A 16,781-nucleotide genomic window follows, 5' to 3' on the forward strand; every position below is an offset into this window, starting at 1 on the left:
AGGTGACGTGGCATTAATCTGTTTCAGGTGCTGATGTGGTGTGATGATGTGGCACCACATAAATGGTATGATGTGTTGTCTTGGACTGTACATGTGTAGTTGACCAGTCAAGGTTGGCTATTCTTGATATTAAGTTTTAAAGTTGGTTATTTGTATTAATATTTGTAAAAAATTGGGTAGTATAGTAAAATCTATTTTTATAAGAAAAATAATTTGCTTGTGCTCAAAGAGTCAAGATGCTTGGACAATGCCAACTAAAGCAAGTAACTTCAATTTCTTTCCAACTTCTATAGTGAAACCCAGTCACTCAATTTAAAACACGAGTCTCTACCAGACTCAACAACCTAAACACAACGGAAATACAGGGTGAACAGATACCAAAAACACTAATTGCTCTGATATCACCACAACTACACACTGACTTCGATCAGCGGAAAACAAGATGGGGGCAACAAAAAACAACTATAACTCACACAATATTATTCCTACAGTCACTCTTCATACATTCTATCATTTCACCATTATATTACACTTGCTTCATATCACATGTCACTGCTATTTACTCGTTTGTGTCTAATTTTAATAGCCATTTAATAGGCCCAATATGACTTCTGCTGCTACTTAAAACTTCTTCGGGGTTTGACCCTATTACTGCCGGCTTACCACCACGTGGGTAATCCGTCTATACGGTCCTCACGGTTTCCAGAGGGCCCCAAGCCGTGCATGTTAACCGTTGCAGCTCCATGGCTGCTTCAGCAGGGTAGAGCATAGCTTCGTTTCGTTTTCTACTTCGGAGCATAGCCGAATAATTTCAAGTGTCTAACTTCTGTCCTATTTGGCATTATTTCGATACTATTTCATTTTACGAGTGAACATTAAACATGAATAGTAACTACAAATAGTAAAAATGAACAGTACTTTTGAACAGTGATATTAGAATAGTAAAAAAAATACTGTGGAGATTCATATATAGATGCGGAAGATGAACAGTATAAACAAACACTGTACGAATTAAAATATTACAAACATACGGTACAAACATGCGGAAATATAAAAATATTTGTAAACCCATGTATGTCTCGTTGAAACAAACATGGTGATATTATCTAGTGAAACCTGTTAAAATCAAATTTCTACTATCCATCATGAAATTCATAAACATAATGTAAATAAAAGCAAGGACGCTTAATTCCAACCATGACGATCAAATTCCAGAAAGTTGCAGAATGTCTATTCAGAAACTCTTCGATGGAAAAAACACAAATGACCAGATTCGAATTCAATCCATTTTTTATCATCAAAAGAGGGAGTAGTTACAACTGTCAACCTTCCCTACATTTAAGGGGATAATAGGTCAACCTTTAAAAACAAAAAACTGCTAACAAAACCCAATCACTCTAATTGTAAACCCATTGATATGGGTGTAAAAGGTTTACGAAACCGAATAGGTTGTTGGGTCTACCATTCCATCATTCTAGTATTTTGTATCTATTTCGTCCAATTACTTTTTGAGGGTATTTAATTTATTTAAATAAGCAAAAATTAAAAAATTAATTTTTATAGTAGTTTATATGTAAATCTTGAACTATCACTCTACTTGTGCATTTAGAAGATTCCGATGGTCAAGTTTAGGATGTGGGCATGTGGCCGCAATTGGAATTACTGCGTTTGGATAACCATATTTACAGTTATGACATTACACGGACGAATTTAAGAATAACACAACTCACAAGCAAACATCATCTTCCACCACCATCAGTAACACTGGATGATTCACTGGCATCATTGCTACTTGAATAGATTCTTGACTCAGAATGCTATCTGTAGAAGAAAGGAAAGGGTTGGAGGGCAAAGTCAAGAGATGTTTGCTACCCTCTAACATCTCCACCACTTTACTCATCGTTGGACGATCAGTTGGCCTCAACTGCATGCACCAAAGCGCAACCAAAATCAATTTTTCAATAATTTCTTTTTCATCTTCTGTAGCATCCTCCACTCCCAGGTTGTCGCCTCGTTGAATCTGTTCATACGCCCACATATGGAAAACGGTCTTGTCTTGAATTCTCAGCAAAATTGCTAACGTTCTTCTGTCTTCCAGCCATTTCCATTAGAAGCAACCCGTAGCTGTAAACATCAGAATTGTATGAAACTTTTCTGATATTTTTTTAAAACAGTTCACGTGCCATATATCCTATCGTTCCTCTTGCTGTCGTCGTCGTTTCAAAACTCTCTTCTGTAGGGTACAGTTTTGCCAATCCAAAGTCAGAGACTTTGGGGATGAAATTTTTGTCGGGGAGAATATTGTAAAGTTTGATGTCAAAATGTAGAATTCGTATATCACAACTCCGATGGAGATATTCGATTCCTCGCGCTATTCCTAGAGTTATCTCATGTAGCTTTTCCCAACTCAATCGATTCGGTTGACCTTCCTGAGAAAAAATGTGTTTTTCCAAGGATCCGTTTGGCATGAATTCGTAGATAAGAGCGCGTTTTGAACCTTCGACAGCAGAACCCAATGAGGGAAACAATGTTGACATGATGAATCCTTCCAATGGTGGCAACTTCGTTGATGAAGTCTTGGCCAATACCTTTTGATTTTGACAACATCTTTACAACAACGAGTCTGCTACTCGACAGCTTTCCTTTAAACACGATTCCATACCCTCCTTGGCTCAAATTTTCTTTGAAACCTCTCGTCATCTTCTTAATATCCAGATAAGAGTACCTAGTTGAGGTTTCGTATCTATAACGGACAAGGAATTCCTCGACCGTCGTATCCATCCATATTCTTCTGGTTCTACACTTGTAGATCATAAAAATGACGAAGCATAATACTCCGATCAACGTTCTTGCCGCCAGAAAAATTACCACAACCCTTAGGAAAGATTGAAACAAACCCAGGTGTTAATTTGTAAATTTAGTTAATCATGATTTTTAAGCGCAATTACCAGTACAAAGGGAGACTCACGAGAAATCGGATTATAGACGTTGTACATCAACCCCACAGCAAAGAAAAGCCAAAGGAGATGTATGTCTTAAATCAGTAGTAAGAACATGGTTTTCGATCAATTGTCAACAGAATGAGTGACTGATGTAATGAGCTCAGGTAGTAGAGGATTCTGGCACTTACCTTCAATAAAAAACCAAATGGTGTATACACCCTCCGGCAATCTTGAAAGCAATGACCTTTCCTAACTATGCAGGAACCAGGAAAGGAACCGGTGGCTGTAGTATAGTCTACGCAGCCATTTGCTTCAGCAAGGCAATCGCGGCTTGAAAGCTGCTCCTTCCATGAGAGGTCAAAGCCCTCCATTAGAATCGTTAGAATTTCCTTACCACTCAGACTTGGAAGTCTATCTGCACATATAGGGAACTTTGCCACAACGCTGCAACTCGAAGGGAAGTCAGACAACTCAATCTGGTCCGTAATCGCATAAAGGTAAGCCGGGAGCAGAGGTGTTTTTGTTGCAGAAGGTGGTGTTGGTGAAGGAGGGCTGATAAATCAGAGTTTGGCAACCGACGAGAACAAGAATTTCAGAGGAATTTTGCTGTATTTATGGGTGGCCGTAGCTGAAGAAGATATTGCCATCAAATTTTTTTGTCAAGGATCTCAGAGGGATTGAAGAATAGAATATAGGAATGTAGAATAATATTGTCGTGATTATTATTGATCAGGTGTACACTATTTATAGAGTTACAACAGAGACAATAGATGATTACAATTCTACAATTTGAGTCTGTCTCTAATTCAATCTATAGTTTCCTTTATTTCTATCATTGTCTTTGTCATTATCTTTATCTTTATGTTTATCTCTATCATACCTCCGCAAGATGGAGCTCCGATAAGAGAGTCCAATCTTGATCTTCAAAAAGAGAAAGCGTGTTCTCAGAAGTGGTTAGGAGAAAACAACAACACTGGTAGCGGCTGAGAAGAGCAATAGCTGGGAAGAGCAGCAACACTGGAGGCGGCTGGGGTGGACGAAATCGCATCGTCCGAAGCAAAAGCAGAGGCATTGGAAGTGGTTGGGGCGGATGGAATCGCATCATCTAGTGGAAGGGCACCGGCTGGGGTGGACGGAATCACATCGTCCGGTGGTAGAGCAGTGACTGAGGCGGACGGAATTGCATTGTCCGATGAAGAGAGGTAGAAGAGCAACGACACTGGTAGCTAGGGGTGGCATCGAATCGAGTCGAGCCAGAACCTGCCTATGTTCGAGCCGAACTTGATTTAAATATTTCGAACTCGAACTTGAGCTGAGCCTAGCCTCGAGCCTAAAATTTTAATCGAACTCGAGTTCAATAATTTTAATCGAGTTTGAGCTCTCACCTATATTTATACCAGGCTAGATGAAGTCCTACCTCTCATCAATTTGCTAAAAATCAAACATTAAACCCCCTTTTATCTGATATATGCACACGACACAAGTAAACTTCAGGTAGATGGTTAAAACACCCTAAAACATTCACACCGCACATTATGCAAGATGACGCAAGACTAAAACATTATGCAAACTAAAACCCCCTTTTATCTATTATATGCACACAATGTGAAAACAAAAAAATACAGAAGATAAAAAAAAGTTACTGTTTCAGAAGATAAATAATGGAATACATAACATAAAAATGAAAAAAAATCATTATTATCGAAGATAAATAATAGAATACAAAAGATAAAAATGAAAAAAAACATCACTGTGATAGAATATAAATAATGGAATACATAAGATAAAAAATAAAAAAATAGAAGATTAGGAAATCAAAGATTGCCCCCAAATACCTACTTTCGCCGTCTTCGAACGCATTACATTGCCTTTTACCTTCTCGAAGCGAGATAGCTTTCAAGCTGAGAAAGGACAAGTAAAAATCACTACCTTTTTTATGGTCTGAAAGACACGACAAAGGAATCGTGACAGTCAGAAACAATGACAAAACGGAAATGTTGTAGGTTCCATTACATTGCCATGGTGGATAATAGACAACTGCTGATGTTGATGACAAATGTTCGTCTGCCATCGCGAGGCCAGCCGTTGGCCTACCTGGAGGCAGTGCTCCTCAACCCCATCAACCCTGACTTTAAAGGAGAGATAATTTAAACTCAACTGCATCTGAGGAACGCATTATAGCATCTACATGGAATGCCGATTTTCCCTGTTCCCCTGATTCCTGAGAAGTTGAGAATGAAAGATGAAGAGTCGAAGTGTCTCAAAGACATCTCCCGGTTTCGGTTCCCTCTTCCATGCTCGGGCCTCGTTAAGTTAATGAGCCGACTCGCGAGCTTTCGAACCAAACCATAGTTTGGTCGAGCTCGACTCGTTAATTTAAACAAGCCTAATTTGGATCTCGAGCTCGGTTCAAGATCCAGATAAACCGAATCAAACTGAATCGGAATCGAGCCAAGCTCAAGCCTCTCACAAATTGGCTCGGTTCGATGCCACCCCTACTGGTAGCAGCTGGGGAGAGTAGCGGGCACGAGAGGTGGTTGGGGGGGGGGGGGGGGGGGGGGGGGGGGGAAGGAATTACATCGTCCAGTGGAAGAGCAACGGTTGGGGCGGATGGAAACGCATCGTTGGAGGAAGGGAAGCAGCTTGGGTGGATGGAATCACATCGTCAGAAGGAAGGGTAGCAGCTTGGGCGGACGGAATTGCATCGTCCGGTGGAAGGATATCGATTGTGGTGGATGGAATCACATTGTCCGATGGAAGGGCAGTGGCTAGGGCAGATGGAATCGCATCGTCTGGTGGAAGATCAGCGGTTGGGGCGGATGAAATCGCATCGTCCGGAGGAAGAGTATCAGAACTAGAGGCAGTTTGGGTGGACGGAATTGCATCGCTTGAAGGAAGGGCATCGACTAGGATGTATGGAATTGCATCGTCTGGTGGAAGGGCAGCGACTTAAATGGAAAAAAATTGCATCGTTCAAATGAGAAGATGAAGCTTAGGTGGCAACAGTGGGTTGTAGCGAAGGCTGCTTCCGATAAGGATTTTCAGCGACGATAGACTGGTTCTGATTAATCGATCAGGAACTCTGATACCATGTAGAATATAAGAATGTAGGATAATATTTCTTTGATTATTATTGATCAAGTGTACACTATTTATAGAGTAACAACAGAGACAATAGATGTTTACAACTCTACAATTTGATTTTGTCTCTAATTCAATTTTTAGTTATCTTTATCTCTATCATTATATTTATTATTATCTTTATTTTTATGTTTATCTCTATCATGAAAAACATAGATGAGCCGTTAGTGAGGTGTCTCTCACTTGGATCCATTACGACTCGTAAGAGATCTCCTGGGCATAGTAGTTTCTTGAGTAGAGATTCAGAACAATCTGTTTTTTCAAGCACTGCAACTCATAGCATGGGTCACCGCAATGCGTTAGATCGTCTTTTTAAACGGAAGGGATAACTAATGTTTTTTATACTTCCATAAGAAGATCATTAACCTCCTCCTTGGGTAGAGTAGTCGGGTATATTTGATAGAACCAAAAGGAAAACTAATCCTATGGGAAGCAACACTCTTCCTCCCATCAGCACTCCGAGCATTAAGGGGGTGAAGAACAAGGAAGCTGCAACTTACAATCTGCACGATACTCCTATAACAAATCTCAATTCCTTTATGGGCAGTAGATGCGGAATTTGTTTTACTAAATCGGAAACTTTTTATCATCATATATCAGGGAAGCAGATACCAGTCAATAAAGTATTGATACAAGCTAAATGTGTAATTTGAGTTCTCTTCCTTTTCTGACTACTTAATGCTGCGTGTTGAATTTAATAAGACGTTTCACGTTATCATCATGTGATTTCCTTTGATTTCAAAGTCAAGATTATGAGGATTTTAGGTTTGAATTAGTTCACATGTCTCTTCTTATATGAACATCCTTTTCTTTTCACTCTGAACTTGATGATTTTAAAGATCCAGGGACTAAAATTATATTTATCGTCTTCCTCATTTTGCTTTCCTTGAACCTTCTTCCAATTCAAACTAGCCAAAGCCGCAACTATCAGCCGATCAATTGCTCATTCCCCACGACAGAGGTTACCCGGATCCGGCCTTTGAACTGTCTTGCGGCAACAAGAATAGAACTGCACCTCTTGTCATCTTCTTCTGAAATCTATGCAAGCAAATCGACTACAAGTTGGATAGATTAGATGTTTAATCGTAGTCTCCCACCTTCCTCTTTTCGTTTCTATTGTGAAGTTGGGTCCAAGGCCTATCCCAAATTGACAAGTCAACTTAGGAAATCTCTTTCCCAACTAATAAACTCAACATATTTTTTCTTACTAATCCATGTGGGACTATCCCTTTCCGTTACATGGTATCAGTCATCATTGATCTTCTGTTTATCCAATAGCCAATTTTTCCAGCGAGAAGCTTCCCGTCGATCTCCTCAACTATGTGGACTGAACCCTCATTTTAGCACCTCAGTTTGTCACCACGGATTCCACCACTCCTACTGCTGAAATATTTGGCATGGAGAGCAATGGATCAACGCCTTCTCAGCCTCCTCCTTTCCTCCCTCATTGAGAAGGTAATGGCCAAAGCCGTTGGCCTCTCCACTACACATGAGATCTGACTCGCATTGGCAAATGCCTTCAGTCATCGGTCGAAAGCTCAAAAAATCCGTCTCAAAGATGATCTCCAACAGCTAAATCACGAAAATCAATCTGTTGTTGCATATATTTGCGTTTTCAAGGGTCTCTATGATCAGCTTCATGCGATCGGTAAACCAGTCGACAACACTGACAAACTCCATTGGTTTCTCCGTGAACTTAGACCCGAATTTTCCACCTTCTCTGTCACATAAATGGCCCTCACACCTCTCCCTCGTTTCTCCAACATCGTCTCGAGAGCCGAGAACTTTGAGCTCTTTCACTCCCGTTGCTTCTTTTACTGCCGCATCTTGTGGATCAGACCAGTCGACGCGCCAAGGCTTTGGTCGAACCCATGGTTGAACCAATGGTTCTTGCCGCCATTATGTCAACCGGGGCTGAACTCATTCTGGACAAGGGCAACTTCCTCCTTGTTGCCAGATATGCCATCTTGACGGTCATGATGCCGATTGATGCAACTAGTGTTATGCCCTTGTGAGTCCAGTGAGTCTCATGCCCATCTTGATGAGGCTTTCACTAGATCGTGCTCTCTCACTAGATCTAAGCCCTTTGACTATTTCTTGGACATTGGGGCTTCCACTCATATGTCCAATAATGTATCCATCCTTGATCAATCTACTTCGCACACGGGTAAGGATTTTATAATTGTGGGGAATGGTGCCTCTCTACCCATCTCACATACCGATATTATCTCTCATACCCCAAATATTCAATTGTTTGACGTTTTCGTTGTTCCTTATCTCATTAATCCCTGTGGGACTATTCCTTAATATTCCCCCTACCGGCCCTTTGGGCTTTTATGTGGGTAGAGGTGCACATACGAGTACTTGCTCTGATACCATGTGAAGTTGGGTCCAAGGTCTATCCCAAAATGATTAGTCATCTTAGGAAACCTTTTTCCCAACTAATAAACTCAACATATTTCTTCTCATTAATCCATGTGGGACTATTCCTTAACATCTATAATCCAACTACTAATTACATTTTTCTAAACTATTCCTATCTGTTCTTGCTAATACCCCCAAACCTTGCTTGAGAGCTTTCGGCCAAGACTTGTATTTGGTTGCAAATGAGTTTTCCATGGCAGATTTACATGTTTCTTGCAACACATTGATGACAATTGAGCTAGGTTCTGAGTTTTCTATTTTCCCCTATGCTCATAGCCTGCGATGGGATCTACCAGATTGTAGATTTTGCCAAGACAGAGGTGGAAGATGATGTAACAAAAACATAATTGATCGTGAGATTGGTTATTACCTTCCTCCAGAAGGTGGTGTTTCTCAAAATTAATTTTCATACATGTAAATTGCTACTGCATCATGCAATTCCTTATCCATATTGTGTGTTAACCCTCCCATCTCGATTTTTGATGTTCAAAGGAAAGCTTATGTGTTTCGAGTTGCTGATTAGCTTATCTTGTGATGACTTTGTAAAAAACTTTGTTTTGCACATGATTCACCACAAAGTATATTCGTAATCCTAGTGATAATTCTCGATGTTGTTAATGTTAAGTTGTGGAGCCTAATAAATAACTTACGTTGAGTTGAGTAACAAATTAGAACTAATGGAGGAGCTTTTACAGCAATCAGCACCCCGTTGGAAGCTCCCCTTCGAAGACGATACCATATCTACCACCTCCGAATCTGGTTTTGAAATTATCCGTCATTCTTTTAATTTCAGCTTAGGAATACCTGGTGGGCATTAGAGATTGGTAATCTTCTAAAAACTTTTCAACCCTAAGTTGATACTCTTCGTCGACTTTATTGTCTTTGAGGAGGTAGTAGAACTTAATTGTTAGGAATTAGACGTCCTAATTCCAAACTAAAGAGAACAATAATAATAAATACAAAAGAGGGAAAAAGAAAGTACGAGAACAAACAAGATTTATACAGGTTCACCTCAAGTTGAGACTACGTTCTATCTTTCACGTTGTAGTAATCCACTATGAAGATGAAAAAGTTTACAAGAGAAATTGCACACACTCACAAGTGTTTTTCTCTAATCTCTCTCGGGCCGCAACTCAAGATCTTTCTTCGTGATGATAAAACCCTAATAGCGGCTCCCCCAAATATAAAGGAAAATTTAGGGCAACCACAATACAAGAGTGAAATTCCCAAATTTGTACTTAATGAAACAAAAATTAATATATCGTGGACCGTTCGAGGTCTCCCCATCCCCCTTCCAACCCCAATGGCGACCTTACCACGAAGGTCGATCCGCATAATTGACTCAGCGTAAGAAGTTGATTACTCTCCACAAATTAACACTTGGTCCAAGAAATACTCACATAAATACACAACTCCCCCACCGTTCGACGGGAAGGCTTTCTAAAGACTTACCATAAAGTGCGAAGATATTTCTTTCGGCCAGCCCTTAAAAATGATGTCAAAACACATGTGGCCATTTTTTATGTGTGCCAATGAACCAAATACAACACTACAACACCAACAGGCCTTGTGTAACCCTTACCTATCTCAGACAAAGTTTGGGAAGATGTATCAATGGATTTCATCGAAGATCTTCCTCTTTCAAAAGGCAAGAAGGCAAGAAGATGATATTTGTCGTCGTGGAAAGGATAAGAAAAGATGCTCATTTTTGTGTCCTCAAACACTCCTACACTATAAAGACTATTGTCGAAACCTATGTCACTCATATAGCCAAACTAATTAGCATGCCACTAACCATCACTTCGAATAAAGACTCAATTTTCTTAAGCTCTTTTTGGATAGAAAAATTTTCTATTGCAGGGCACAACTCTACAATTGAGTAAGGCTTATCATCCTCAAATGGATGGCCAAAATGAAGTGGTCAACCGATGTTTAGAGCTCTCTACTTGTGCGGGTTTGTAGGCGATATACCATCTTCCTGGAGCCTATATCTTCCTTAGGCAAAATACTCTTATAACACTTCATATCATTCTTCCTTGAAGATGTCTCCTTTTGAAGTTGTATATGGCAGACCTCCCTTGACCATTTCATCTTATGTGAAAGACACCACATATATTGCCACTCTAGAAGATGCCTTGCTCAATTGAGATCAGACCTTGAAACTAGTCAAGCACCATCTTATCTTAGCGCAACAACGCATAAAGAGTCAACATGACCACAAACACAAGTTGAGTTTTCCATAGGAAATTGGGTCAATCTCAAGCTTCAAACGTATTGGCAACAACCATTGGCAGCTAGATGAAATAAGAAACTTGCTCCAAAATTTTTTGGACCGTTCAAAGCGCTCCAACAAATTGGCAAAGCGGCATACCGTTTGCAACTACCAGACGAATCCACCATCCATCCGGTATTCCACGTCTTTGAACTAAAGAAGTGACTCGGAGAAGCACAAATTATTTCTACTACTTTGCCATCCATTGAAGCCGAAACAACCACTCTTCCATTGGCGATATTGAAGAAAAAATTCAAGTACGACATGACTCTCGCTTACATACAACTCGTTCAATGAGATCAAACCCCATTAAAAGAAGTCTCCATCACGGTTGTGATATACAGATTCTACATTTTGACATCAAACCTTACAACATTCTCCTCGACGAAAATTTCAACCCCAAAGTCTTTGACATTGATTGGCAAAACTGTACCCTGTAGAAGAGAGTTTTGTTACGATTACGACTGCAAGAAGAACGATAGGATATATAGCACCTGAACTGTTTTAAAAAAATATGGGAAAGGTCTCATACAAAGTCTATTATTTAAAGTTATGGGATGCTTCTAATGGAAATGGCAGGAAGAAGGAAAAAAGTTAACAATTTTTCAAAGGATTCAAGTTAGACCGTTTTCCATATGTGGGCATATGACCAAATTCAGCAAAGGGGCAGCCTGGAAATGGAGGATGCTATAAAAGATGAAAAAGAAATTATGGAAAAATGATTTTAGTTGTGCTCTGGTGTGTTCATTTGAAACCAACTGATTGTTCAACCATGAGTGAAGTGTTGGAGATGTTAGAGGGTAGCAAACATCTCTTGTCTATTCCCTCTAAACCTTTCCTTTCTTCTCCAAATAGCATGTTGATTGAATAGAACACTACAGTAATAAGAACCTTGTCAAGGTCTTATCTTCTCAGCTTCCAAATAAAGAATTAAGGCACTTCTAGGCAAGGGAGAGAGAGAGAGAGAGAGAGAGAGAGAGAGAGAGAGAGAGAGAGAGAGAGAGAGAGAGAGGGACAGAGGGAGTTGAGCTTTAGGAGATGGAGAGGAGTGCAAAGCAAAAGAGACTTGACGAAAATGCTTGCTTGATTTTTCCTCCAACCTATTTATATTACATGTTTATGGAAACCCTTCAATCAATGGAATTAGGCTCTTTAATTACATCAATCAATGGGGAGATTACAAAATCAAATGAGAGAATCTAGGAAACTTTTAAATCAATTATAATCGTATCTTCTAAATATTCTTTAATAAAAGAAAGTATAAATTGGATCCATCAAAAGGAAGGTAGGACTCCCATTTATACACTTAATTTTTTACTTTATTTCCACATTTACCCTTGAACATCATTTTCCTCTTTCGCCCTTGAGCTCCTACATCTCCCATGAATGTGCGTAGGTCCACATGTGTGCCACATGTTGAAGGTAGGGTTCCTATCATTCCAATCCTCTTGGAGATCAACCTTGCCTTGAAGGTTGAAAATTTGGAAAGCAAAGAAGAAAATTCCTAGCTCTATTCCTAGAGCAATCTCATGTAGCTTTTCCCAACTCAATGGATTTGGTTGACCTCCCTGAGAAAAAATGTGTTTTTCCAAGGATCCGTTAGGCATGAATTCGTAGATAAGAGCGCGTTTTGAACCTTCGAAGCAGAAACCATATGAGGGAAACAATGTTGACATGATGAATCCGTCCAATGGTGGCAACTTCGTTGATGAAGTCTTAGCCAATACCTTTCGATTTTGACAACATCTTTACAGCAACGAGTCTACTATTGGATAGCTTTCCTTTAAACACGTTTCCATACCCTCCTTAGCGCAATTTTTCTTTGAAACCTCTCCTCATCTTCTTAATATCCTGATAAGAGTACCTAGTTGGGGTTTGGTATCTATAGCGGACAAGAAATTCCTCGACCAGAGTATCCATCCAAATGCTTCTGGTTCTACACTTGTAGATCAGGAAAATGACGAAGGATAGTACTCCGATCAACGTTCTTGCCGCCAGAAAAATTACCACAACCATTAGGAAAGATTTAAACAAACCCATATGTTAATTTGTAAATTTAGTTTATCATGATTTTTAAGTGCAATTACCAGTACAAAGGGAGACTCACGAGAAATCGGATTTTTAAGTGTAATGCTCAAGAGTCAAGTCAAGTCGTCTGTTGGAATCTGGAAACCATCGTGTGAGCGCTTTTAAATACTCAAGTCAAGTCGTCGCTTGCCATAAAATCTTGGGAATTTTACCAAAATACCTATTTAAATTAACTTATTTATAATAATAACGAAGACCAGAAAATATTTACAAAACTACCGAACTTTGACCGGTCCACTGTATATGTGGACAGTCAAAGTCGACACGTAAGCTTTGACTGCTTACGTGTCGCCCCGTCATCACAGCGGCAACGTAGATGAACACATAGGCTGCCACGTCGTTATTATTGACATGTCATCCGCCACGTCATGATAAAATTTTGAATAAATTTTTAAAAAATTAAAAAATCAAATACACTTTTTATTACCTAATATCTGAAATAAAAAATTATTTTTTAAATAAACAATTAAAAAAATAACTCTTACTTATTTAACACCATTTAATATCAATAAAAATATTTATTAATTAAAAAAATTATCGTTATACTTTTTATTACTTTATATTTTAAAAAATAAAATAAAAAAAGTAAAATATTAGATTTAAAATATTTATAAAGAAAAAAAATCTTACTCTTAAGTCTTACCACATATTATTGATATAAAATATTTATAAATTAAAAAAATATACAAAAAGTTATTTTAGAGTTTAAAAATACAATTTATTTGTATACTTTTTATCACTTTATTTAAAAAATAATAATGTTTACAAATTTAAATATTTATAAATAGAAAAAATCTAGCTCTTACCCATTTATTATGAATTTAAAATATTTATAAATTTAAAAAATCTTACTCTGAAGTTTTACCCATATATTATCGATTTAAAATATTTATAAATTAAACAAAATATACAAAAAAATTATTTTAGAGTTAAAAAATACAATTTATTTGTATACTTTTATTACCTTATTTAAAAAATAATAATATTTATAAATAGAAAAAATCTACCTCTTACCCATTTATTATGGATTTAAAATATTTATAAATTTAAAAAATCTTACTCTTAAGTTTTACCCATATATTATTGATTTAAAATATTTATAAACTAAAAAAATATACAAAACAATTATTTTAGAGTTTAAAAATACAATTTATTTGTATACTTTTATTACCTTATTTAAAAAATAACAATATTTATAAATTTAAATATTTATAAATAGAAAAAATCTACCTCTTACCCATTTATTATGGATTTAAAATATTTATAAATTTAAAAAATCTTACTCTTAAGTTTTACCCATATATTATTGATTTAAAATATTTATAAACTAAAAAAATATACAAAAAAATTATTTTAGAGTTTAAAAATACAATTTATTTGTATACTTTTATTACCTTATTTAAAAAATAATAATATTTATAAATTTAAATATTTATAAATAGAAAAAATCTACCTCTTACCCATTTATTATGGATTTAAAATATTTATAAATTTAAAAAATCTTACTCTTAAGTTTTACCCATATATTATCGATTTAAAATATTTATAAACTAAAAAAATATACAAAAAAATTATTTTAGAGTTAAAAAATACAATTTATTTGTATACTTTTATTACCTTATTTAAAAAATAATAATATTTATAAATTTAAATATTTATAAATAGAAAAAATCTACCTCTTACCCATTTATTATGGATTTAAAATATTTATAAATTTAAAAAATCTTACTCTTAAGTTTTACCCATATATTATCGATTTAAAATATTTATAAACTAAAAAAATATACAAAAAAATTATTTTAGAGTTAAAAAATACAATTTATTTGTATACTTTTATTACCTTATTTAAAAAATAATAATATTTATAAATTTAAATATTTATAAATAGAAAAAATCTACCTCTTACCCATTTATTATGGATTTAAAATATTTATAAATTTAAAAAATCTTACTCTTAAGTTTTACCCATATATTATCGATTTAAAATATTTATAAACTAAAAAAATATACAAAAAAATTATTTTAGAGTTAAAAAATACAATTTATTTGTATACTTTTATTACCTTATTTAAAAAATAATAATATTTATAAATTTAAATATTTATAAATAGAAAAAATCTACCTCTTACCCATTTATTATGGATTTAAAATATTTATAAATTTAAAAAATCTTACTCTTAAGTTTTACCCATATATTATCGATTTAAAATATTTATAAACTAAAAAAATATGAATATTTAAAAATATGATAGAAACATTGAAACAAAAAATGTTAAATTGTGGTCAAGGTACAAGAGATTGTTAATGGGAGTCATGGCATCCCAACATATTTGACATAGTTTCAAAAGACTCAAATTACATTTCTTGAACCAAGTTATAATACACCCAATTTTTCTAACAAACTTCATAGAGGACGAACTAAATAGACTCAAACTGTTCATTCATCATCATAATGCTCCTTTTCCTCATCATCAGAGTCATCCTTCTGCTAAGTAGTTTCATCAATAAGAGGGCCTTGCCTGAAATTTCTTCATTTAGATAAACATATCGGTCTTTGTCAAAACAACTTCCTTCTCTATTCTGAACAAAGAAAAGCACATTGAGGCATGAAAGTGAGGGACCATGAAACTAGTGCGACTTTCATTACAAAAAAAGTTAAAGAGGGAGAGAGAGTACTCACCTTTTACAGTGTTATCGCAATGAAACTCATCGGCATGTTGAGACTTAATTGTCATTTGAGAAATTCCTTTCATGCCCATCTCCTTGATGGGCATCAACACCCTGCACAATTCATATACAGCAAAAACAATTTGGCGAACAAAGTGAGACATCTGCATACACAGAATCCTCCCCTTTCTGTAGAGAAGAGATGAAACCCTCCACCAGCATTTATGGCTGCCCACGTTCCTATGTGGGCAGCCATAGAAAAATGGATCAGCATTCAACAAGAGCAAGGATGAAATGATTTTACACAACTCAACAACAAACTGAGCTTGTTAAATAATATTAAAAGAGTTCTAAGTCATCTGATCAAGCTTCCAAATAGTAATCCTAGTCTCTTATATCTACAAACCTATTCTAGTAACCTTCTCTCAGATCATTCATGGCATATTCACCAAAATTAAAACAAAAGGTACAAAAGCTAGCATTATTCAAAAGTACTTTACAGATCAAGGGAATAATATTCACAACCATAACATGTGCAATCCTACACCCAGTGGCCCAAAAGGTCAGTACGTATTGTAGTTACCACTAGAAGATCCTCCTCCTCTAAAGCTTCTACTAGTTCCACTATCTTCTTCTTGTCGAAGACACCATATTCCATGAGAAATTGACATATGCGACCCCATTTCGTGAAATCAAATGGATGCCTATGTAAATAATAAAAGCCAAAAGACACAAACAAGGATAAAAGGACAAGTTAGTTCCAACATGGAGAATTAAATAATTTGGACCTATAATTACAATAGAAACCAAAAGGGTTGAAAAGACATTAGATGTAGCTGTTTAAAAGACAAACCTTTCAAGCATTAAGACCACATTTCCTGAAACAAGACAAACCTTACAAGCATTAAGACCACATTTCTTTATAAGCATTTCAAGAAGCAGCTTGACCTGATTTGAAAAGACATTGGATGTAGCTGTTTAAAAGTGAATTATCTCAAAAGTTGACAAGTTCTTACCTGCTGGACAAGTTCTACAAACAAATCCGGAGGACCCATCCAAGTTTTTGATTGATTATTTCTAGATGGGAAGATCAAATCTTGAACCTACATGAAACGAGGAAAAATAAACCTTAATGCATTCAACTAAGTACTCTATATATTGAAATGAAACAAAAAATACAATGGAAACGATAGAATTATTACCAGTCTTTACACGAATGGTAAATCATCAAGAAACTCAACCACTGA

The 16,781-nt window shown here is 36.3% G+C and overlaps 1 long non-coding RNA gene and 1 pseudogene across 1 annotated transcript; both read right to left on the reverse strand.

The window, feature by feature from the left end:
* Positions 1 to 1,726: 1,726 nt before the first annotated feature.
* LOC137945382 (rust resistance kinase Lr10-like) lies at positions 1,727 to 15,790 on the reverse strand (annotated as a pseudogene).
* A 119-nt stretch (positions 15,791 to 15,909) lies between these two features.
* Positions 15,910 to 16,621, reverse strand: LOC137953410 (uncharacterized). Its single transcript, XR_011112381.1, has 3 exons — positions 16,551 to 16,621; positions 16,388 to 16,412; positions 15,910 to 16,238 (listed from the first exon to the last, which is right to left on the reverse strand). It is a non-coding gene; the product is annotated as an uncharacterized lncRNA (long non-coding RNA).
* Positions 16,622 to 16,781: the final 160 nt, after the last annotated feature.

Source organism: Aristolochia californica, unplaced genomic scaffold (genome assembly GCF_029961685.1).
Source record: "Aristolochia californica isolate CCGP_79_NKW_82.1479 unplaced genomic scaffold, dmAriCali1.0.hap1 SCAF_1, whole genome shotgun sequence".
In the NCBI taxonomy this organism is placed as follows: Eukaryota; Viridiplantae; Streptophyta; class Magnoliopsida; order Piperales; family Aristolochiaceae; genus Aristolochia; species Aristolochia californica.